This window comes from Neopelma chrysocephalum, unplaced genomic scaffold (genome assembly GCF_003984885.1).
Source record: "Neopelma chrysocephalum unplaced genomic scaffold, ASM398488v2 Primary Assembly neopelma1_65, whole genome shotgun sequence".
Lineage (NCBI taxonomy): Eukaryota > Metazoa > Chordata > Aves > Passeriformes > Pipridae > Neopelma > Neopelma chrysocephalum.
The window spans coordinates 5,132,890-5,157,660 of record NW_020897722.1 but is presented as its reverse complement, the minus strand read 5'-3'; the positions used below and the strand labels follow the sequence as shown (position 1 = coordinate 5,157,660).

The 24,771-nt window shown below is 42.7% G+C and overlaps 1 protein-coding gene across 1 annotated transcript in view; it reads right to left on the bottom strand.

Moving 5' to 3' along the window:
* The window catches only part of MAD1L1 (mitotic arrest deficient 1 like 1), a 352,256-nt gene that overhangs the window by 182,118 nt on the left and 145,367 nt on the right, over window positions 1-24,771 (bottom strand). The window lies entirely within an intron of this gene.

The following is a 24,771-nucleotide window of genomic DNA, read 5'->3' as shown; positions in this document are numbered from 1 at the left end:
CTGAAAGGAGTGTGTTTGTTTCAAGGTAACTTCACAGGAAATGTTCTGTTGAAGTTCTGGGGTTCAGGATTGGGTTTGGGAGCCTTCCAAACTGCTGTGGTAAAATACCAAGAAAATCTGCTCTGTAATGTAAACCTCCTGAATTTCTGTGAGGAAAAGATCCCAGAGCAAGGGTTTGTGGTTTTTTTTAAGGAAAAATTTGAAATGTAAAGATTCTCAAACAAGAGCAGAAATATCTTCTGTTATTCCTGCATAATTTGGGGGGAACCAGAAACACAACTCAGAGAATGATCTTTCAGAGAGTTTTGTTTATGAAAAAGGATTTTAAACAAAATGGGTATTTTGGAGATGGTTAAGAGAAGCCACATATAATACTTGAGCGTTATTACTTCCCACATCTTTAATTTCCAACACTCCGCTAGCCTGCAATAAGCCTTTATTTAGCAGAAAACCCAAAAAGTAGTCACAAGTGATGACAGAGAAGCTAATTTAAACTATGTAAACAAAGACGAGAAATAAAAACAACTTTCCTACAAACTAATTCATATAATTTCAAACAAATATCATTAAAACCCTCTGGAGTCCCTCAAACAATCTCTCACCACACATGAAATGGGTCTTTTGAGTACCACATGCAAACCAACAACAAACAGCAAGCAGTTTATAACAATGAAAAGGAAAACATTCAGCTTTGAAGGCTAACTGCACCGAAATGCAAGCAAACAAAAAAATTACTGGCTTAGGGTTCCGCACAGCAGAACAAACAGCAGAACATTTTGCAAACAAACAACCAAACAGTTCACGATTTCCCTGGCCCCAGAGCTCAGTGGAAACTGAAAAAGTTTCAGCTCCTTGCTGTGCAGGGCAGGGGATGATGTGACATTATTTAAGGAACAGACACTCAAATAGGATGAAAAGGGTTTTAATACAAGCCTGGGACCTGGCACAGGAGAATGAAACACACTCATTAAACACCGCAGGAGATGCCAGCCCCAACCAAAACTGGAGTGACTGGACAAGCAAGTGAGAAGAAAAAATGAAATTATCACCAAGTTTGATGCTGGAATGTCAGGAAACTATAAATTTGCAGACACCTGGGAAAGATTTTTTCCCCCCTGCTGCTGAACTAGGTACAATGACAGCAGCAGGTGAGAGCCAGGAGACAGTCACTTGGGGAGAGTTAGAAAACATGCCCTCAGAGATGTTGTTTAGGAGAGGTGCTGGCATAAACTTTGCAAAACATCTCAAGACCAACTGAATATTTTTGATTAAAAACTACCCCAACTTTTCTGTATATTTATTAGCCTTATCTATATAAAGACGACCTTTAGGTGGGAACCAGTAGCCTATACTTAACCAGATAAAAGACACACTGAATTAAGGATTACATTAAAAATTACATATTTTCTTACAGTATCTACCATTCCTGAATTTGAGGGTCATGTCTCTGTTCAGCCTCCTGTTCATACAGACTCCTACAGAATCACAGAGTAACTCACACTGAAAAAAGTGTGAATCCCCTCATGGCTCAATCCTCTGAGCTCTGGTGGGCACCAGGCACCTAACCTGGATCAACCCACCACACTGTGCTGAGCTTTGGTCACCTTCAGAGTGTAAATATTTTTCTTTATAATATCAAGACAACAGTACCCTAAGAGCCTGTTTAACTAGATGGGTATAAGAGCATTTTAAAGTACAATGCCTTGATAAAAGTCAGAAAAAAAAAGGATAGCAAAGACTCTGACACATTTTACTTCAGGAAGAGGATGAAAAAACCTTTTAGACAGGGGAGAAATAATACAAAGGGATGGGAGAAATAGAAAATACAAGCAGGAAATATGCCATAATTTATCTTATATATAAAATGGTTTGGGGAAAATAACCATTTCAAGGTGCAATGCCAGCAGAGACCCAGAGGCAAAACCTGGACAGCAAGTCCAAGCCAGCAGCATGATAACAGCAGATCAATATGATTTGGAGAAGCAATCAGATAAGAACTAAATCACAAAGTAGGTTTTCTTCATTGCATTTATTTCAGGGCAGCTCATCTCAAAGGGAAAGAGTCAGTAACTAGTGGGAATTCGGAGAGCAGCAACTAAACTTACTAGACTGCTGGAAGAAATGATTTATGAAGATTAAAAGATTTTTAAACATATGGTTTGACTACAACACTCACAGAAGAGCAAAAGGGACATATTTAATGCATTGAGAGCTGTTAGAGTGACGCAGCTGGAGACAAGGAGGCTTCTCCAGCACAGCTGATGCTGTCGGATGCACTTGCAGTCCAGAGTGGGGACCCTCCTGCTCCCTGCCCGTGCCCACCTATGCAGGCAGGTGGGGAAGCACAACACAAAGCCCAAACCTTCAGTGGGGTCCCCGCTGTCTGCACTCACCAGGCAGTGGAACAGCTGATCTGAATGCTTGATCACGTCCAGTTTGTAAACATCAGCCCTACCCCCAGACTTTTTATTAGCCTAAATCAAATATTGAGCCTCGCTCAGCTGTTCGAGGACAGCTGCTTGCAAAGTGATTCACTGCCATATTCCTTCTAGGCCACAAGAAAATACAACCTAATCACCAGCAGCATGACAGATGCACAAATTTTTTAATTATGAAGGAGAAATTAGGCTCTGAACTTATCCCCACATCTCACTTAATCAGAGTGCTCCGGAGGAGCTGCCAGCCCCCACAGCCGTGGAAGGAAGGAGCTGCAGAGGACCCTGGCCGGGTGCCTGGCAGCCTGCTGAGCCCCTGCTCCCAGCCCCTCCAAGGCATTTGCCGGAAAAGACCTGAAAGAAACAGTATTATGTTGTTTCTTGGAATTTATCTTTTCAGGAATGAACTGCTGGGCTTCTTGGTTCAGTCATCTCTGGCCATTTCCAGACAATGAAAGCATGAGCGATGGAGCTGAGCCCCTCGGGGTGGGTGGGAAGGAGATGCTCTGGCACCAGCAGGCACAGGGGGGGCAGCAGATGCTGGAGCAGTTTGCCAGTCCCATCTCAGAGTTCCACAATGGGAAAAGCCACATTCCTACCTGAAGAGCATGTAGTGACAGGGCAAGGGGGAATGGCTTCAAGCTGAAAAAGAGTAGGTGTAGATATTAGGGAAAAACTCTTCCCTGTGAGGGTGGTGAGGCCCTGGTACAGGTTGACCAGAGAAGCTGTGGCTGCCCCATTCCTGGAAGTGCTCAAGGCCAGGTTGGACAGGGCTTGGAGCAACCTGGGATAGTGGAAAGTGTTGGAACGAGATGTTCTTTAAGGGTCCTGCCAACCCAAACCATGCCATGATTCTGTTCATAGCTCAGCTCTGTGTTAGGGGCTTTTCAGTCAATCACATCCACCTTGGTATCTCAGGAATCTCTCAGTAGGATAGACTTCTGTGTTGAATTCTCAGGCTGTGCGTGGAAGTTAACTTAAAGCTCCAAGGAAATTCCCTCTACTTAATACACATGTTCAACTCCCACAGAACATTGAGCTCAAACAGTAAGAAATCTGATATGCAAACAGATATTACGAACTGGATATACAAATACACGTAAAGTGCAGTTTACCCACAGAAGGCAGCACAACCAGGTTAAAGAAAATCAAGTAGCGAAGCGGGGGAGGGGGAAAAATCCTCTCAAGTATTCAGTCAATTACTTTAAGTTTTCAAAAAAAGTGTTTGTCAATTCAAAATACTCATATTACATGACAACACTGTCTAATCTACTGTCAGTGGATTGTCATCCTCAAAAGAGAGCGGCAGGAAGGGAAGAACCTGCGCTCCGGCCTCGCCGGGATACTGCAGCTCAGGCTGAAAGAGGAGCAGGAACAGTTTCCAAGGAGAGGAACCGATTCAGCTCCAAGGAGACATTTCTGAATTGTTTAGCTTGCTTCCCTGCATCAATAATTTGTCTTCTATACCTTCCAAAAGTCAGCCTTCACTGACAGCGCTGGAGGAGGCTGGTCGGGGAGGGTTTAATGAATGAAACTAAAGCAATCTGGTGGTGACAATGCAGCTGTTAAAGCGACTGCACCAACAGCCACCCCCTCGTCCCCGGGGGCTGAACGTGAGCCGACTGCCCTGACCGATAGGCAAACAGCTCAAATGTGAGCCTCATTTGTAGGGAAAAATTAACTACTCAATCTCTAATGAACAGTCTTTCTCTACACAACAATACCCTCCGCTCTACAACCAATTAGCAAATCGAAACGCTCTCTTTGTGGACCTGCATTAATTTACTCCTCGATGTGGCACATTAAGTAGCTCATAGGTACAGCACAGCACAGTAGTAGCAACAGCCAACCCCATAAAATAAAAGCTTGCTTCAAAGAGTTAGGGAAGCAGAATTATGTGTGCTGCATACGGGGAATAAATCATAACAGCCTTCATTTGGAAACATCATTTTAGTCTTATGCTTTCATCAAACAACATGATTATCTTAACAGTCACATTAATACAATGTCGGTGCTTTACTAGGCAGAGAAACATTCACTACCTCAAATTAAAAAGAACAATTTTTATTCTTCCTCATCAGGATGAAATACCTGAGAATATACACAGTTGCCTATGCTGGGGTTGTGCTTTCACAGCTATAAATCCCAACTGTGGGTCCTCAGAAAAAAGGCCACTTGTTGGAAGGGCAGCACCTCTGCAGGGGAGGGGAGGAGGAGGTTTTGCCTGGCAAAGCTGGAACACAGCTGCAATAAATCGCATTTTTACAGCTTGCTGAAGTCCAAGATAGCCTTGGAAGTATTTTATATGCAACAGTTGTATGTAAATTCAAGTCAAGTGTGATAATTTGCAAATTTAGGTATAATGTTAATTAATAGCTATTTCAAATTAATTAACTTCTAAGATAAATTCTTGCTTCTCCTCTTTGAGAAAGTTAACACACAATTCAAATTTACAAGGATATATCAGCTACCGATCACAGAAATACGGAATCTTGTATGTTCTAACATGCCAAATCACTTCAGTTTCCTTGTGCTGGCTGCCCCCCATTCCCTGGGTAATTTCACAGTGGTTTATTCCTCTGATCACTTACAAAAGAAGACAGAAGATGAAGCTTCTTGGCTCCAGCTTGATGGCCTTGCTGTGTGGCTAAAGAGCAATGTGACCAATACAAGGTCCAAGCCAGCACATCTGACCTGGTGCCATAGGCTGGGCAAGAAGGGAAAAGAACCACAGTATCACCTCAGATTTCTATCAGATTCAGGAAACACATGGAAAATAAGGTGCATAGAAGCTGCAGCTGAAATAAAGAAGGAAACCTGAAAACATGGCAGCACTTCCAGGACAGTTCTGATAAGGAAAGCATTGACTGTAACACTTAGAATTCAATTCAATCTAAAAACATAAAGCCTCGGCACCACACTGATGAGTTACATGGAACAACACAGGAATAGGATGAGAACACTCTGAAGAGAACTTTGCAGTCACTAATTACCTCAAACACAAATAATAAGACTCTGGCTTATTTGTGGGAAAAACATGAGGAAAACTTTGATTTCACAAAAGCCACAGACAGATTACTTCTGGGGGTGGCAGAGACCGAGACAGAAGTAACTCATCAGCCACTTGCAGTAAGACTTCACTTTATTTGCATACTGTGATCCAGCATATTAAAATATTGTGAGAACTGAAATGAAATTTTCATTAGTGTTCAATCTGAAATCTCACCCGTGGGATTCAGCTTTCAACAGCTCCTGAATGCATTTCCCTGTTTATACTTTAAAGTTAGATATCCATTTATCCCATGTTAGCCAATGCCTGCTGCCTTCAACCCACCACACATCATTACTGCCCAAGGGCAGCAGCACAGGATTGTTTCAGCATGTCTGAACTGCACTACAGAATTACACTGGATTAAATGGTCATTTCTAATTTAACATATTTTGATGCTTTGTAGTTGAAATTGCCAATCTTTCACAAAATTGCATCAGTTGAGATCACAAACAGGAAGATAGTTGAGTACCAGCCATTGCTAAAATAATTTCTTTGCAGCTTTACAGGCTCCTTTTTGCTGTTCTCAAGAAAGTTCTCCGGGTTATAAAATCAAATGCACATCCTTTATAAAGTGGGAAATAACAGCTACGAATAAACTCTGCTGCTGTCTCAAAAGCATCCAGAACACCATGTATTCTCCCAGGAGCTGGATTGCAGGTGGTAGGGGGCTTGGTAGGATGCAAAAAGGCAAAAGAAAATTCCCCATAACTTCTGAGTGTGTTTGAGAAGTTTGGATTCAGTGAAATGACACTCAGTCCAACTTGCAGAAAAGCTGCAATAGGCGAACCAGAAGCCATTACTTACTGACATAATTTATGTTATGAGGATAGGCTTACAGCTCAATGAAAAGCATGTGTCTCAGGCCACAGCTTATGCGGTTTTCCATATAATTTAGTCCTTAATTTTACCCCAAGCAAAGACAGGAAACTAGAATGTCTGTAAGCCAGATGTCCCACATCCCCAGGGACTCGTGCTCCTGGGCATCACAGCAAACCACAAGACCCAGGGACTGAAGGCCACTGCTTTGTGCAGAGCAGTGAGAGTGTTTTTCATCAAAGAAGCAGGAGCTGCTCCTTCTCCGAAAACCAGTTTTGTACTGGATTTGTGCAGGGAAATGCCGCCCCCCAGTGAGAGACAAAAACCAGCTGGTTACCAAAATGTGAGAGGAATAAAGCAAAGACTCTTGGGTGCTAAACAAAAAATGATACTGCAAATTGAAAAATTGCCAAAGTCATTGCTATAATTACCGAAGACACGGGGAAAACATCTCCTCTAGCAAAGATATGGGCTCCTGTCAACACTCTATCAAGATTTACTGGACAAAGGGATAATAACCAAACCTTTCTCTTGCTCTTAAGTCTCAAGGACAGACCAATCTCTCTCCTTCTCTTTAAGAGACACAATCACTTAGTAATGCCAAGAATTCTTGACAGTAAGCTTATTATAAGGAAATAACCCCCAACCCTCCCTGGTTAGATGATGAGAAAAGGGTGCTAACAAAGGGATTGTAGAACAACTGATAGGAAGAAGACAGGATTCCAAGCAGAAATTGCCCAAGTCCTTATTCCTGGCACATCACTTGACCTAGCTTAAAGTAAGCTGCATAGTCCTGCAGCAGAGACCTGGCTTTTGTTCCCACTCTGCCTAACAACTGCTGAGAGACCCAGGGCCAAGTACTAAACTCTGAAACTCCTTCTCTTCTCTCCCTCTCTAATGCAAAGATAATATTCGCTCTTCAGAAACCTTCGATCAAGGATAATCTCTGAGCACAAGGTGCCACTATTGACACAAACCACACCAGATGGGCCACACCACTCGGGCACTAAAAGGATTAAGCACCATATTAAGTGCAGAAGTCAAGCACCAACACGCTCAGAAGTGGCAGCAACCTCATCTCCCTGATCCTCAAAGCAAAGGTGACCTTCATAACTCCAACAAAATGTAAAACTTGGAGAAAGACTCTGAACTTCTCTAAATCTATTACATCAACGCTGTTCGCATAATCTCCCAGACAGATGCTGCCAAGGAAGGCACACAGCACCAGAGCAAACTGGGAGATGGGAAAATGCAGAGCATTCAATTCAGGAAAGGATGAGTCCCTGGAGATCAGAAAGCCCCATGCCAGACTGAAAGGCATGCAGGTAGGGAGGAAAATAATGGGCTCAGGTAACAAAACAGCCTTACATTTGCAAAAACATCTCAAAACAAGAACCAATTATTTGTTGTTTTAGTCTCTGAGCTGCAGCTGAGGTTGAGGTGAGGCTAAGGAGCAACATCCCAGCAACTCCTCTCTCCTCCTGTTTTCCCTTAATGTTTTTGTTCAACACCTTGCTAAGAAGGAGCACAGAGACCAAAAGATTAGCACAGCTCTGCTGGGAATAATATATTTTTGCAATAGGTCTCCTTCCCTCCATCCTAATCAAATGGTGCTGCAGTCCCTGGGGAGAGAATACAGTGCCAAACAAAAAAATGTGAGTTTGCAGCTGCTTCCTCAACAGCAAAGGGCAGCCTGACTGATGAAACTCTGCCAAGCCAGTTGCTTCCAGCATGATGCAGTCGGCCTGTACAGCATCTCCAGGACACACACAAGTGACTGCTGGATGCTGATGGACTCTCCAAAGGAGTCTTTCCCCATCACTGGAATACCACTCAGAGAAGCCCCTGCCACTTATATTCTCTTTATGGGCTCAGAAATATTCCTACCTCAGAAAAGTAGCTGAGTGTGCTGATGTAGCAGGGAGTCCCTTCTCTTTTGCTGCTCCCCACAGCAAAATTTTTAACCCAAATGCAGAAAGATAAACTGGCATCAAATCTGTCTGGTGAGGATTGGCCACAAATCTCTTGCCAAGAGTAAAACAGATTATTAATATATTAGTGCAACTCAAAAACATTAGGAGAGTATCAGCCCTTTCCACAGGGAAATAACAAATAGGTAAAGGAATACAAATCATCTGGAGAACACTAAAGAGAATTAATTTCACTGTGCTGTGGTCAAATCTCTAAAAGTAAAATGAAGGGATACCAAGACCCAACTCTGAAACAGATGTAGCACCTCTGGATCTAAGTTCTCCCCATGAGTTGCCTCCAACTAGGTTTGAGGGAAAGAAACGGCATTTTGTTGATGAAGTCTGTAAATTAGCCAATAAAAATGTTCACTCTTATCTGTTCATCAGAAAAAATGGTGAAATTACATCTCTAACTAAAAAAGCCCTTCTAATTTCAGCCCGATGAGTCAGCACTGCTGCATCTCATCACTAAGAGTGATTCATTGTCACTGCACTTCTCAAAGTCAAGAATAAGGGTATTCACCCCAATTCACTGTCATCTCATAACTCCTGTGGACTCAGGCAGAGTGTTTGCACACAGTATTGTTATAATGATTTATGTGAGTGTGTCACTTTTAATTTAAAGGGATAAAGAGTTATTGTCAGTCTACCAACCATAAAGCAACATTTTCTTTCCACTGAGCTGACAGCTGAATACCTGGAAAATATTCTTATTTGCCGAGAAGGAGAGGCTCTACATCCCAGAGCCTCAGGGTGTCAATGCTTCTGAGGAAACAAGTGGATGCCCAGTGTTTTTGGAAAGAAACACTAGTACTTAGCAGAGTTAAAAGAGGCCTTACAGTGGAGTTAGAATCTGAACAGAAATTCAGACAAAAACAGTAAGGATGGAAAGCCTCTGCCCCAAGTGAAGCAGTGGTGAGGAAGAGGGTTTTGGGCATGGATTAGACCCCAAAAATATTATCTGTAGTTGAATGAAACAAAGAATATTGGAAGCTAAGCAGCAGCACAGTTAGAGTTTTCTTCTTATTCAAGTCTCCTCATACCACAGTCATTTGCACTAACCCTTTAACTGCTATACGAAAGCTACTGAACAACTCACACTGACTTCACACCCCTGAGGAGGCCAGAACCTTCCTTTAAGCTTCCCAAGGCTCTTGGCAGCTGGTGGTGTGTGGTGATAGTTCAGAAAAGATGTCTTTAATGATATGTGTGTGCTGAGAGCTCTGTCCTAATGATATCTCACCGCTGTCCCCACAAACACACTCCCAACAGGAGCCCTCAGGCATGTCAGCACACTTCCCTGGGCAACTTCTGTGAGCCAACCAGCAAATACTGCTGGGTGAAGATCCATGTTTAAATCAAACTTTTGTTTTCTTCTGGGTTAATTTTAATCAAGTTTGGTTTTTGCTCTGGTTCTTTGCACTACTGCATTGGTTGTCCGAGCTCAAATAAAGGTCAGGGAGGGGTTTCAGCCAACACTACCCTTGGCTTGTGAAATGACAGCCAGCATGTTTTTGGCATCGAGGAGAACAGTGGGTAAAAGTGCCTAAGCCTCGGAGGGTCTCCAACAAATTTCTAACACTCTTGGAAGTTGCTAGGTAACAACATCCACCCCCGGGACAAGACTGTGCAATGTTTGCTCTGACAAAGCAATGCTTGAGTTGCCCTTGCTTCCGCCCCAGGATCGCGTGCGTCGAGGACCTGTCTCCTCTGCTGCCAGAGCGTTTCCAGCCTCTAGTCTGGCTGTATAGTTGGATTTTGCTGAACAAAGCAAACATCACATTTTAAACATAGCTATTATAATTAGCAGAAGCTCATTGCTCAATTCCCCTTCCAGACAGGGATTTCCAAATGTCACAGTGTGCTTAGCACAGCTGATCTGTGCCAACGGCTGCTCTGAACACAACTGACCCACGAGGGTCCAGAGCACAGAATCAAATCCCATCACGGGTGGTGAGATGGAAAAACAAATAGGATAATTGTCCTCCTTCGGTCTGTACCTTCCTGCTCCTGTGCTGTCTGCACAGCACTGTGAGCAAGGCAAGGTTAGCAGAGACTCCTTGACACAGAAGGTATATTCATGTTTGAGGCCAAGCAGGAATTACTTTTGGAATTGTGTATCTGTTTTCTGAGTCAGCCCTCCAGATGACTCTGTCTCATTCTTGTCCTGCCAGGGTGTCATGGCATAAAAACAAAGAGCAGTAAGGGCAGAACAAAAAAGGGGGAAAACCCCAAACTAGTACATCTATTGGCTGCTAAAACATTTTGCAAATGCTCTGGCAAATGCAGAGACCAACTTTAAAACAGTATTTGCTTTCTAAATTTGTTTGAGGAAAGCAGAAACAACCTTAGTCCTTACAAGTAATTTGAAGTATTTAAAAAGATTGCAAAGTTTCTATTCCCAACACGTACCTCCCCACACCAAAGAGCTCCTCCCCTTGAAGGAGAATGGTAGCACTTCCACTTCCAGGTATGGCATAAATCAGTGGTTTCCAGACTCCTTGCAGACAAGCTTCACTTCAGAGACTCTGGCAATGCTCCACACCTCAGCATGTCCCATGGAACCAGCAGAAGTCCAGCTGAGTTTATTAATGTGAGTCTCATGCAACATCTCACCTACAGAGTACAAGTGTCTCACCCACAGCTCCTGCCTTGCTGTTTGGGATCTGCCTATATAAAACTTCCTCCACCTCTCCAACACCCCATGAAGGGCTGAAGATGGTAGCACCAACCTGCTCAACAGAAGGGGAAACCCAAGCTCAAAGATCATGCAACCTCTGTAAGGCCACATGGGCAGTCACAATTTACAATTCCAATATTACACCCCATCAGGTTTGTACTACAAACAGATTAGAGGCGGAATTTGCCTGAGGTTGTAGAGGGAAAAAACCTGAAAGAAAGAAAAATAAGAGGTTAACAGTCTCTCTATCCAAAGAAATTCCTTAGATGGAAAAAGTAAAAAAATCCTCCAAGATGCCAACTGGAAGGAAAAAAAAAATATGTGTAAAATACTCTCAAATAAAATCAAACATCCCTGCACGCCATGGTCATGCTCCTGTAACTTCTTTGAAGAGGAACAAAACTCTGCTACTTTTATTTGAGAATTTATTCAAAATAAATAAATCCCAATGGAATTTAGGCATGCTGTAGAGGCTCCAAAAAAAATCATAAAGAAAAAGCAAGCAAACTCAAAAGATCCTCTCTTGGCACGCTCTTGAAAGAAGGATTCACCACATTTCTGATTGACTGCCACTGTGGTTTAAATGAATCAGCTATAAATAGGCAACAAATGCAAGGCAAGCACTTGAAGGGAACAGCAAGGGGTTTTTTTGTTTTCTCTTGTTATTGCTTAATGGTTTGTTGGGAAGGAGGTGGCTGACAAGGTAGAAGAAACGTGGTAAAAATATAAAGAAACAGAAAAGAATGGTGTGTGGCAAGGAAGGATAAAGAGACAAGAAGACATTCAAATGTATGAAATGCACAACTACGTTTCTGCCTCTAGTTTTGTAGAGAAGGAAGGATCAGGGATGGGAGAAGGCACACACACTTCAGATTGAGGATGCCCTGAAGATCCTCACACACCCACAAGTTAAAGAAGGGTTTTAGGTTATCAGTAGCCTTAAGTGAGAAGTCAAGCTTCTTTGGGCCATCTTGGACTAATTTCTAGTCTTTTCTACATATCAAATTCAACATATGAAGTGCAGTCATTGAAGTGAAGCACTGGAAGTGTTTGTGCAGCCGTCTTGTGCTGAGAGTCATCACAATAGGAGTGGACTCAACACTATTAAAGTTAAGCAGCCATCCACATCATAAGAAAATGGAAATACTCGTGTCAATGAAAAACAGAGCTGGAAGAATCTGAGTCATACACAGAGAGAGCCTTGTTTCTGGAAAACATTTGCAGGAAAATTTCTAATAAACTACATTTTAATATTGAATAATCATTTCTCAAAATAACTGGAACTTTTATTTCACAGCTCTTGTTCCAACTGCTCATTCTCCTCCTCTTTCCCACAGCTAGTCTGACTGCCCACAACATTCTCAGTCTCCAGCTTTCTGGCATTCATCAAAGCAGCCAACTTAATTATCCTTTTTAATTAGTCCTCTTAATCTTATGCTCCTTCTTTCAAGCCTGAAGGAGGCTCTCACAGAATCCAAGGAGCAGAAAACCACTTGGTTTCCCCTTCCAAAGAGTTTGACTAGCTTTAAGGTCCTTCACTACTCCTGCAAAGTGCTTCCTTGCAACTCCATGGCAGACCTTATCCAGTACATGGAGTTTGCCAGTGAGCAGCCCAGGACCTCCTCAGAGCCTTCTCCTCCATGGGGAGGAAGGCTGATCCCAGGTCAGCTCTGCACAGATTTACAGCTTTCTCAAATTATTTTCTCCTGTAGGGAGGTGGAGAAGGCTATCAAAATGGCCTGAAATCCAAACTTTTAAACTCCAGCAGTTAATATCTTCCCCTCCTTAGAAAAAGGTTTGGAAAGAGTATGCAAGGGCTACAAAAAACCAGTGCAGACAAGAACAGAACAATTAAAGAACCATCCTTGCATTGCACAGGCATAATACATATTCTGTGTTTGCCAACCATCAGTTCAATTTCCATTGTAAAATCTTGCAGGAGGGGGCCAAGTGTGAGATCAATCAACTCAAGGCTGAAGTCCTTTGTTTATCCATAAAATTGAGCAGAAGGAACAGAAGGGCCTATTTCCTTACATCGTCCCATCAGTGCTGCTCAGTTTTGGGCTGAAAGGATTAACTCCAGAAGGAGCACTGCAATTTTATCTTAGACATGGTCCATTTGTTTCCTTTGGCCCTTCTGCTGAGACTGCCAACAAAGATGCCAGTCAGGATGATATTTTTGAGATGCGAGTGTTTATCTTCTCTGAGTGAACCAAACAGCAATTCATTTCAGGAAAGCAATCCAGCAACCCGCAATTGCTTCTTGCTCCAGCAAATGCAGCCTGACAAGACAAAAGGTGAAACTGCCTGATGGCCCCATTAGAAACCTTTGAGTCTCCTCAAACGCCTGCCTAGCAAAGCTGTGCTATAGAAACATGAAAGATCTCCATTTGGCAGAGAAAGGGAAGAAACAGGAACATATGCCGAGATAATCTCAGTTATTAGCTCCTGCCACAAAGGTACAGGTTGTATTGAACCTCTCCTCTGCTGCACAGTGGGATGCTCAGAGGCTGGGAGCTCTGTTTCAGAGGCGGGTCCAGGCACCACAAGGGATGCAGTGAGTACACACACCTAACGCTGCAGGCAAAGTTAAATCAAGCAAGAGAGCTGGGGCAAGGCAACATGGAGCATGACAGAGAGAGCTCCCTGACGTAAATATTTGCAAGGAAGAATTGTCAACACTTGTTGGTTTTTTTTTTAAGCTTCTCTTCACATTTAAATTTTCTTTCTTCAGCTACAAAGATGCGCCTGTGCCTAAAAGTGCCTTGACCTCAGGGCAACACCAGCTTGGGCTGGTACATGTCAAAATGGTGACTCGCTCTCTTTGTGCAGGAGGCCATATAGGAAGGGTATAAAAAAGTACATTTGCTGTAGGAGTGGTCGTATTTGTGCCATGCAGCAGCCTGCAGATATTCATGAAGACTTGAGTGTGACATTTTCCTTTCTCAACCCTCTTTTCTGTTCAGGACCAAGTGTAATCCAAAGAGCAAGCGGAATGCAACAGAAAATAATATCCACAATAATTATAGTAATGTGTACAGTGTTGATGGGCTGTAGAAATCAGATACAATGACTGTGGGTCTTGCATGGCCTAAATAAAAATGTGCTCATTATCCTGAGAGGAAATGCCACTTATGAACGATAAGGTCATGCTGCACTTGGAAGATAAATGTCATTTCTCTGTACAGCTGTGATAGTCTCACCTACTGTCTTCAGCAATGTACGTAAACAGTAAAGCAATAAAAAGCCTGTAGAATTAGCCTGGGACATTATTATTTTAAGAGCATAAAATCACTCATCTGGAGTCCTTTAGACATGCTTTCCTAGGGACACTTAAGTATGTATACATATGTATTTACATTGTGCTTTTTGGGAGCCATAATACATGAAAATAATTAACACATTCATACAAGCTTGGGTATGTTTAGTACCATGTATGTTGAACGAATTTAAGACTCATTGTGTACTTTATGCAGCTATAAACATTCTCAGGAATTACATCCACCTGCATAGGTAGTTCTGCACTCCTCACAAGCCCCCAGGCAGCCTGTGCCAAGCACAATAAGCAGCTCTAAATAAATAACATCCATAATGCTAACAATTCTCTCTTTTCAGCAGCTCTGTGTGCTGCCATGCTGCAGCTGAGAGACAATTAAGTACACTCAGATGATCTCTGAGCACAGAGCAATCCCCTCCAAGCAGGAACGGCAGCATCAGGGAGCCCAGGTACCTCCGGCCAAGGGTCTTTGAAGAAGGGGTGTCTCATTTCAGCACTCTGAAAGAGGGGCTCCTGCCCTTTCACACTCACGTGTGAGCAAGGCAAAGAACTAATGGACATGGCTCAGTCACTGCTTGAGTGTTCCCACCTTGAGGGACAGGGGTTTGTCCCTGCAGACATCGTTCCAGCTGTCCCTAACACCTTTCTTCACACAAAAGGTCACAGAATGCTTCAGAAACCAGCACCTTAATTTGCTAAGTGGAACCCACAGAGGTCAAAGGAGCACATATTTTATCTGAATATTTGAGGAATCGGGGAGCTGATCTATCGTAAGGCTGCATTTTCACTGTTGAAATGACCTTTTGTAAAAGGGAGTAAGCCAGATGATTAGAAAGTGAAGAACCCTGAATCTGTATGTTAATAAAATTGAGAGTACTCAGAATATAATTGCCAAAGGTAGCGTTGGTAACAACGAGCTCAGCAATAATATCTGCCACAAAGATTATTGGTTTATGGTCTCTACCGTCAGGCCAGTTCCCAACTGCATTGCACAGCCTGGACTGAAAGAAAAATTCAGAGTTTGTGGGCTCTCAAGAGATACTCCCATAATTAATACTGATACAGACACTCATCATTTCTTTGTGTATACAAATAATGTACAGTGGCAACCTTTATACAAAGAAGCCTCGAACCCTCTCCCATTACACAAGATATTCTACTTAAAATTATGTCTACAAAGTAATTACTCTGTTCATGGTTACTGAATAACTCATTGTGTTTTCATACACCAATAATACCATAACATGTAATCTTTCAAGCTTCTTGTTGATTTCCTTTAAAAATCAAAAATATTTGGGTTTAGCAACTCTTCCAAGAATCTGCTTTCCAATTAAACTGTTTCTACAATTTTCCAAAAGGAAGCAAAGTTGATGCTACAAGAACTCACATCTGGGAGTCTGACGTGTGGATTGCAGGCACGAGAACACAGAACAGATAAAAATCAATGGTTTAAACAAGGAATCAGTTCTGGTTTTAATGTGGGCCTGAATAGAACTAGAAATGTGAGCGTACATCTGTCAGAGCTGCAACCATTAGAGCCGTTTAAACAAATTGAAAACATAAATCAGTTCAATAAGTCAAATCAATGTGCCATGCATTTCATAGCCATGATACTGTCACTACAGCTGGATTCATGGCACATGTATTCTATAGCACTGCCTGTTTTATTAAACAGCATAAATAAAGTTCAAAAGAACGTTACAACTTGCATTACAGGAAGACTGTGGCTTTCTCCGCAACTTTGGACTTCCAGTTTGTTTTGCTGAAAAGCTTTTAGCACAATCAAAGCACATCTGACATTAACACTGATTAAAGCAAATAGATAAATTGCAAAGCCTCTGAGAAAACAGAATTGTTCCTTACAATTTACCTGGACCACCCCTGAACAGAGCAGATCTATATCAACAGCTTGGTTTTTATTCACAGCATGATGAAAACCGCTATCAGCTGGGCTTTTCACTTACTCTGCTTCCAGCCTTTTCCAAATATTAGTAGGCTGGTCACATTGAAGTGAAAAAGAAAAAGAGAAAGAGAAAAATAAAGAGAAGTCCAGGCACCTTTCTCTGAATTCTGTTCAAGTTATAACTGGCAATGGTGCCATACTCTAATTCATGACCTTAATACAAACCAGGCTGGGGAAATGGAGGGGCTGCAGCCTCTGGACAAACCAGACCATCGGGAAAGACAGGTGAATGGATGGGAGCAAACACAACTCCTAACCATGGAGAAGTACTAATTATGTATGTTTGTTCTGAAACAAAACAACTGCAATTGGCACTTGCAGTTAGGCACCATTGGACTAACTGTGCTGAGGCACTGTGCTGAACCAGGCTTTTTAGACTAATTAGTTCCCCGAAGAAACACCTCTTCTACTACTTGTAATTAAGGCCAAAGTAAAGAATCAATGGGTTTCAAAAGAAAACCAAGACAGCGACTACTGTTGTTCTAATTGCAACGATAACAAAGTATTAAGTGCATTAAAGTGGATCTTATAATCCTTGCAAACTGCAAAGAGCAGGAATGTTAGGATCCACAAGAGCATGGGAATAAGCTTGTGTTGATGCTGTTTTCTCAAAGCACTTTTTGTGTTTATATGTTATAACTATTTGGGAACAAGATTTCATAACAGGATTGCAACAAAACTCCGTCCTGGATGCCACAGAAACACACTGGGCAGAACTGTGCTGAGCCTACGTGGAGGCCCTGCAGGAAGCCCTTGGAATCTTTACAGCATGTTTTTAAATGGAAAGTAATAATTAAAAATATTAATCTCTCCTTCTTACAGGAGACCATCATCATAAATTAAAGGATTACATGAGAACACTTACAAATACATACTTTAAATCTTAAATTATGCAGAGATTATGCAATTATTCTGAAATGAAGCACTACAAATCACAGAATTCAAATCCAATCATTATAAAAATCAACAAATCTCAACAAGTTCAGAACATCTTTTAAGACACCCAGACAAGTGCTGTTTAATGTCATTAATACAATGCAAAGTTAGGGAATAGTTAAAATATCCATGGCGTTTTCCACATAAAACATTATCCTGATGTGCAATCTTAGTTTCTACTTTTTTTAATGAGATATTTACCTCCTTCCTCCCCCTGAATTGCTTGGTTTCCATGAGCTGTTAAAACTTGCATCAATGTGAGAAGGTTCCTAAGTAGTAGCTCTAACAAATAGGAGACATTATTGGCCTGAGCATTGAAGCCTGATTGATTCACTCACACAGTTCAAAAGAGAGGAAAAGCACTGAACTCAGGAGCTCCTCTGGGAAACATAACCTAAAGGAGTCCAATTTTTAGCTTGGAGAGAAATTGGTCAGTCCTGGCCTATTTTCCCAATTTCCCTGTTCCCAAAGAGTCAGACACCATAATATTTGTCTGGTGGTTGAGCCACATGAACAGGTTCCATACACTTCAGGGGCTGGAAGTGCTCCAGAGGATGTGGCATTGCCTCTGATGAGATCCCATCACCCTGCTGCAGAAAGAGACCACCTACTCTGGAAGCTGTTGGGATCATTCCTGCCCAAGGATCACTCAAGTACCCCCACAGACAAACCCTGCTAGCACACGTGGCACAGCAGTGCCATGGGCTGTAGCTGCACGATCCACATGGGTGAGATCAGTGCTACATCAAATTGTCAATCTTTCCTACTTGGAAGAGAGTCATAGGGGTTAAATCTCCAAATTAAATGCAAAAAGCAGTTTGTCCTAATGTGAAATGTTTCTCTAACGTTGCAAAAAAACCAAACGATTCTGCAATTGTGGAAAACAACACTGGAAAATGGTGCAAGCACTAAAGGAATCTGCACAGTAACCTCCCTACTGCCTCCCATCCATCCCTCCACACTGCCTGCAACACCAAGTGATGGAGACCGACTAAGAACATATTTCTGCTCTTTCAAAGCCTTCCCTTTGAGAAGCTGGAAGCTACCTGGTCCTAACTCTATTCCCCAAAGTTGCTTAGTTCGCCTTTTTCTTTCTGCTTTATGCCTGAGAGGGAAGAGACACATCATCACTGCTCTGCTTGCACCCCAGTTCAGCCCCTGCTCCCCAGCTGCAGCAGGAGGGGATTTGCACCACACTGCACAGAAGTAGCTCTTTTATGCAATGTCTTTGCTGCCAATGGGGCTACTGCTCCCACTCCAAGTGTATTGCTGCTTCCTCCTCCACCTAAAGACATCTAATTGCAGAGCCTGTATCTCTCAGCACAGGCATGCAGGCTCTCCAGTGTAAAGCATTTTAAAGCTCTCAACGTTGCATGAAATGCTCTCCCCTGTTCTATTGTGGTAAATATGACTCATAACTGCACATCACTTATCGGCTCTGTCCAAAACATCACTAAGAAAGAACCAATTTTAAATCTTCTGTAGGAATTTAGACCCACTTCATCTGTTTCTCTTGTTTCCTACAGCCAGGGACATCTGAAGTTAATCCAAATTCCTTAGTTCAAGCCTCTCTTGTGCTGGGTTATTCATAACATCACCAGAAGAGGCTACAGGAGGATTTGTTCATACCAAGAGCACTTTAAGTGGAATGTAGCTGAGAGGAAGAAGAGATCTTTTTGTTGCCAGAATCTCTTAATCTGCTTGGGCTGAAGTGAGATCCTTCAGATGCAGAGTACAGGAGCATTCCCACATCCTCTGAGCATCACACCTAGACAGCAGGATGGGGGTATCAGCACGGCCTCACCTAGGCTGGGCTTGCTTCCTGCAGGCTGAAACACAGCCAGAGTCCATCCTAAACTCTCTGCACTGCGAGCACAGGTGATCATTTAGATTTATCATTACTAGACATCTTTACATTTAGAGAGAATCAAAACTAAGGAAGAGAACAAGGGGGGAGAGTGTCACTGACTGCATCCACATCAGGAGTGTGACTTTCAGCAAGAGGTGATGGCAATGACAATTGTCTAGCCCTGTCCTTCCTGCACTCAAAGGACACAAGAGCAGAAGAGTTGGAAAACGTAGGAAAATGTTTTTCTGTCCCATGGGCTTCAATATGCAGCCCAGAGGCAAAAGTGTCCTTATGGCTGCTTGTTGGTCTGCAACTGGGGGTATTTTTCTGGGGGTTTGTCTATAAGGGAGCTTATCACAGGTTAGAAGTTGTCTTATTTAATGATTCACCCTATGCAAGTTGGTGACAGGATATTCTCATTCTTGAGAATGATGGAGGTTGCTTCCAGTTAGCTGTGGTCCCTGGGAACTGCTGACTTAAACCCATTCTTAAACTGTCAGAGCATCCACACACTAAAAATAGCTGTAAAAATCTCCCTGTCATGAAAACAATGCTGCCTTGTGCAGAATATCTCCAGTGTAAGGCAGTGCCACGGACTGATTCTCTTGAGCAATTACTAACTTTCAGGACAGATCCCAAATGAGCAATCTCCTAAAAAAAAATTTAATAGTAATTGAGTTTTAAAATCTAGTTTGACCAAAAACAAAACAAAAAAAAGCCTCAGACACATAGAGACAGGTTCTGCTGCAGCATCAACTGGTTTTAAGAGGCACTGTTCTTCCACAGAGCAGGGACTGTCACCTTTAACAAATCATTAAGGCCCTTTGTGACTTGACTTCCTCATTTATATGATGATTATTTGCAAGGTGTTTTCCCAAAACACAGTCACTGGCAGGTATAAAAGGGAGGGGAGGAAACTAATGACTCCCTGACTTGACAAGGTCAGTCAGGTCTGAAGGAAGATGAAACACGTGAATAAGAGAGAACCCAAGATAATCCATTTTGCAGGACTGCAGGAGGACACAGGTCTGACCTACTCTCCTTCAGCAAAGGAGAGGAAAAAAAAAAGCAAAAGGACCACAGTGGTTCCTGAGAAGGCTCAAGCCTGCCAAGAGATGCCAAAGCACTCAGGTTCAAAATGCTATTCCAACAAGGTGTTTGTTTTGTCAGAAGATGATGTCCAGCCCTGTGACTGCTCCAGCATTCAGTGGCAGCTGATGCATGGAGAGCATCAGCATCATCTCCAGAGAGAGACTGTTCCCTCCCACATGAGTCACAGATAAGATGCTACAATGACAGCAGAAGTCTGGGTAAGTGAAACATATGCCATTCTGGAGTGGCAGGAAAGCTCTAGTGATTCCCACTTGCTCCTTACGGACTTCCGAAGTGAGCAGAGTAATCTTCCCACTGCATCTTACAGTTGTCACCGAAGGAAAAAAACAGTGCACAAAGGTTGGATGGCAGCAAAGAGGTACAGAAAGTAGGCAGGAGAAACCTGAAAACTACAACAAACTCCTCTGTACCTTGCACAGATGGGAGGAAACGTCTCTGTAAAGTTCCCACCATGACAAGAAACCCCTTCTGCTATGTGAAGAAGCAATTTACTTTTGAGGGGGAGAGGAAATATGGCAAAGGAGCAAGATAAACACAAAGTGTAGATCCAAGACAGGGGAAAAAAGATCCAAGACAGGGGAAAAAAGAAGGTAAAGTGAAAAAGTGCTGAAGGGGGAAGCTGGGTAAAGCACAAGAAAGAACTCTTAACTGCTCAAATTAACATTTTAATGCATTCACACGTAAAAAATTAAGCACTTTAATCACCGGTGTGACTGCTGAGTAACCCCCTTGGCAAGGAGCAGATTAAGAGCCAATATATGGTCAATGAGTTTTAGGGTCACCACTAATGCCCGTGGTGGAACAAAACACAGAACATATGGCATTTGGTGTGCTGAAACTGTCAGACTCACAATTAACTGATTAGGGTACATATGGTGCTCACAGACAGTGTAAATCTCTCAATGTAAAAGACGCTGGAGATCATTGAAGGTGTCAGTGTGAGTCTTCCTTGCAAATCTCTCTTCATTAAAGTTTCGTATGGAGCCAAGAGTGTTGTAATAAAATCACTATTAATGGAGTTATATTTACGATTATTTCTCTTTTGTGCAGCTGGATTTAACTTTTCAAACACTAAACTCCAAATCAAAGCTTTTTCACAATAGCTGCTGCATGCACAGAAGCTTCCTGTTTTGTCATATTTACCCTGAAATTAGAAGTAATGAGAGTTAAGGTGGTAAAAGTTAACAAAGATTGGCAAGAAAACTGATAATATCACCAGTATTATAAAAAAAAAACAAAACAGGCTGCCACAGAAACACAGTTACAGTATTTAAGTTTAAGTATTTATGACAGGCTGGCCAGGGACAAACTCATTCCCTCTTCAGTTCCAAAACACACTTTTTAAAAGATGGTGAGTGACACTTCATTAACCACATGAAATGGGCTGACACAGCCTGCTTGCTTTTCCAGCCACCATTTCAGATGACATTTTTCTTTGCATCTCCATGCCTTACATTCAACACTCCATAAAGTGCTTCCTTGAACCTCTCCAACCACATCAGCCTTGTGGAGGAGGGCGTTAGGCTGGGGGTGGGCAGTTCTGGGGAGGAGAAAAACAGATCCGTGTTTGCATGTCCATGCATTGGAGATCCAGCTTTTCTCATTGGTCATCAATGAAAGGGATTTAAAAAGTCCTCCATCAGCCTCTCTTTGCCTTCCAGTCCTCCGCCCCATCAGGCTCTGACAGGACTAGTTCTTCTGCAGCATCACTTCACCTCTGAAGTGATACAGGATCAAAGCATCCTTCTGTATCCCAGTTTCTGAAAGGTGCCTGTAATCCAGGTGCTGTCTGATTCAGATACAGCAGTGCTCCCAGCAGCTGGGCTGGGGAACAGCTCTGTATGTCTCCTAATTCTATCCTCCCATCAGACATTCACACTCACACACAGCTCCCCCAGGGCTTACACACTCCTCTCTTGTTCCCTGTGTTCTTTTAAGCAGCTTCCCACTTCCATTTATGCACCCAGCAAAGGACTTACCAGAGACCTCATCTCCCTAATGAGTTAAAAGCTGTTGCCTCAGCCCAGAATCTTCCCAGTCCCACATGGCTTCCTCCTCTCTCCTACTGTGTTATCTCTATCACTCCTTCTTCTCCAGAGCTTCCAGTCTGCTGCTGGAATGTATGGGGAAAATCTCCCTTTTCAGAGCAAGGAAAAATCCCTCTTAAGAACACTCACTTTTCCCCCTCTATGGTTTGTCAGAGGTGGGGCTGCCGGTGACAGATTAGGGCAGCCAGAATACACAAGAAAAAAGAAAGTATTAAAGGGCTCTCTTCTAGGGGGCACAGAAAGGGATTTGGGTAAATTAGGTACTCTGTAGAAAAAAAATAAAATAAAAATAAAAGCTGTGAGAAAAGAAATCAGGGAGGTTAGACATGGTTCATGGTGCAAATGTTAAGATTTACGAACAAAGCTGAAAGGCAGAAGGTACAAAATGTAATGCAAGAGGATGCATCTGCCTTGACTCTTCAAGGGCTTTTTTAAACTCAAAGAGCTCCTGGACCACAGTGATTTCTGGAGCCTCCCCAGCAGAGGGGCAGAGCACAGGGACTGTGTCCCAGCGCCCGCTGGGTGCCAGACACTCCTCTGTGGGAATAACTGGAGTTCCCCACAGTGGCACATCCCCTGCTGACTGATGATCTTGATTGTTTGCCACACTTTAACCATCTTAGCCTATCAAAAAGTAATAGTGTCAGACAGGCCTTCTCAGCTCAGATCCATCACTGTCCTTCTCTGCAGCCACCCCAGATCTCCCCCGGATCCCACTGGAATAGCTGTGCACGTTCTTGCTTTGCTGCCACGTGACGATGCTCACAGATGAGCTCTTCTCATTCTCCTGTGCTACTCTACAAGCTGACTGTGTGCTGCCCTCCCAGTCCCATCCACACCAGAGGCTCCTGGGATGCCCCAACCCTTCTGCCATACTGACTTAAACATGCTCAAGAGTTCCCCTTTTCCTTCCCTCCTCACCCTCCAACAGAGGCTGTTTCTCCCACATCTCAGAAACCACTGAGGCTCCAAGGTGCCTCATTCCAGCAGCCTCCTCTGTTTGTGAGCTGAGTCATTCAGGTGTCAACATTTCTGAGAGTCATGGGGAGGCTCAGCAGAGCTGGGAGGGTGCAGAGCATTATGTCAGAAGTTATTAATAGCTGCCACCGACCATCTCATCAACTTTGATCTACTGGCAGTTGATTACAGCTGCTGCTCCTGATGATGAGGCACCAGGGGTCCTGCCTGCACCTCAATTTCCCTCTCCAGTTTGTCAATTTTTACTAGAACAAAAAATTTTCCCCCAAAATTTCAAAACAGATGGGATTCAGCAGTCAACACTGCAGACAGAAAGGCAAACACAAACAAGTGAAGCGTAAAATTTTACTTTACGAGGAAAATATCAGGTCTTTGAATCCTGCTTCCAGCAAAGTCTTTGAAAGGCTTAAAGGTTGACATCACACACAACAAACCTCCAGAGAACACAGCTCCTTTCTGAAATTTTCCATGTAGCCCTTAATCCATACCCATGAAAATAAACTTAGAATTTGTTCCCAACAAATAATTAAAGGGGTACAGCAATTGGTTCCCACACTCTTCCACGCTTTCACCTGAAGAAGAAAAGATAATTTGCTGTTGCCTGAAGACAAACACGCACACCCGACATAATCAAAGAAACAACTCAGGAAAGCTCCCTGCAACAACCTAGAGCCACTGCTGGGAACAACTAAGGAAGCAGATAAAATAGCCACCTATCCCTTTATGTCAGCATCACCTATTCCTGCTCTCTCTGGTGGGAAGCAATACAGTGATCAAAAGACAACACAGAGCAACTTCTGAGACAAACAAATTCAGGCAAATTTCCATTTTATCTGGTGTTACATCTCTATCAGCTTGCCCGAAACTTCGCAGAACTCCTTTTTCTGAGAAACTGGGACGAAATGGATCTATACCATGATAGTGATCTACACCACACTGCTCTGCTTGCTAAGGATTTAAAGGTCACTGGAGCCAGTACTGCCTGACGTAAGTCCCTATCTCCCAGGACAAGAAAACAGCATTTTTAAAGATGTCAGAAGCAACAGAGTTTTGTGCAGAGTGGGACAGTCTCTTCTATGACTTGAACACAAACCCAAGGAGCAATTTCTACAAGTTTTACTCCATTTGAATTAGAACATCTAAATCTACATGATGATAGAACTAGACACCAAGAAAGAAAAACTCGAATACTTATGACTATTGTAAAGCCTGTGTAATAAAACTGCCAAGCTTTGAGATCACAGACATATTCCAAATATTCCAACTCATGACTGTAAAGCTCATTCCACCATGACAAAGCACAGCAGAGAAGAGAGGAATGATTTGGCCACTGCATGTTAACATTTATCTCACCACAGTCACATTTCAGACTACAAATTTCCAAAAAGAGAACTAAAGATAATATAAGCATTCCTTCAAGAAAGAAGTCTATCTTTGGAAAGAATGTTTTCTTCCTTAGAGAAAATCTAGTAAAAAGCATTTACTAGTGACCAGTATTCTGGGGTTTTCTGGCCCAGCGCCAAGAAGTGAAGAACATACAGCACACAGATTTACTTCTTCAACCCTTAACTAAAGCTTTTATAAACACAAGTTGCTCCCACTGTGTACAGGAGAGCCTTGACAGACATGTGATACAGTGAACACTTGGACTAGA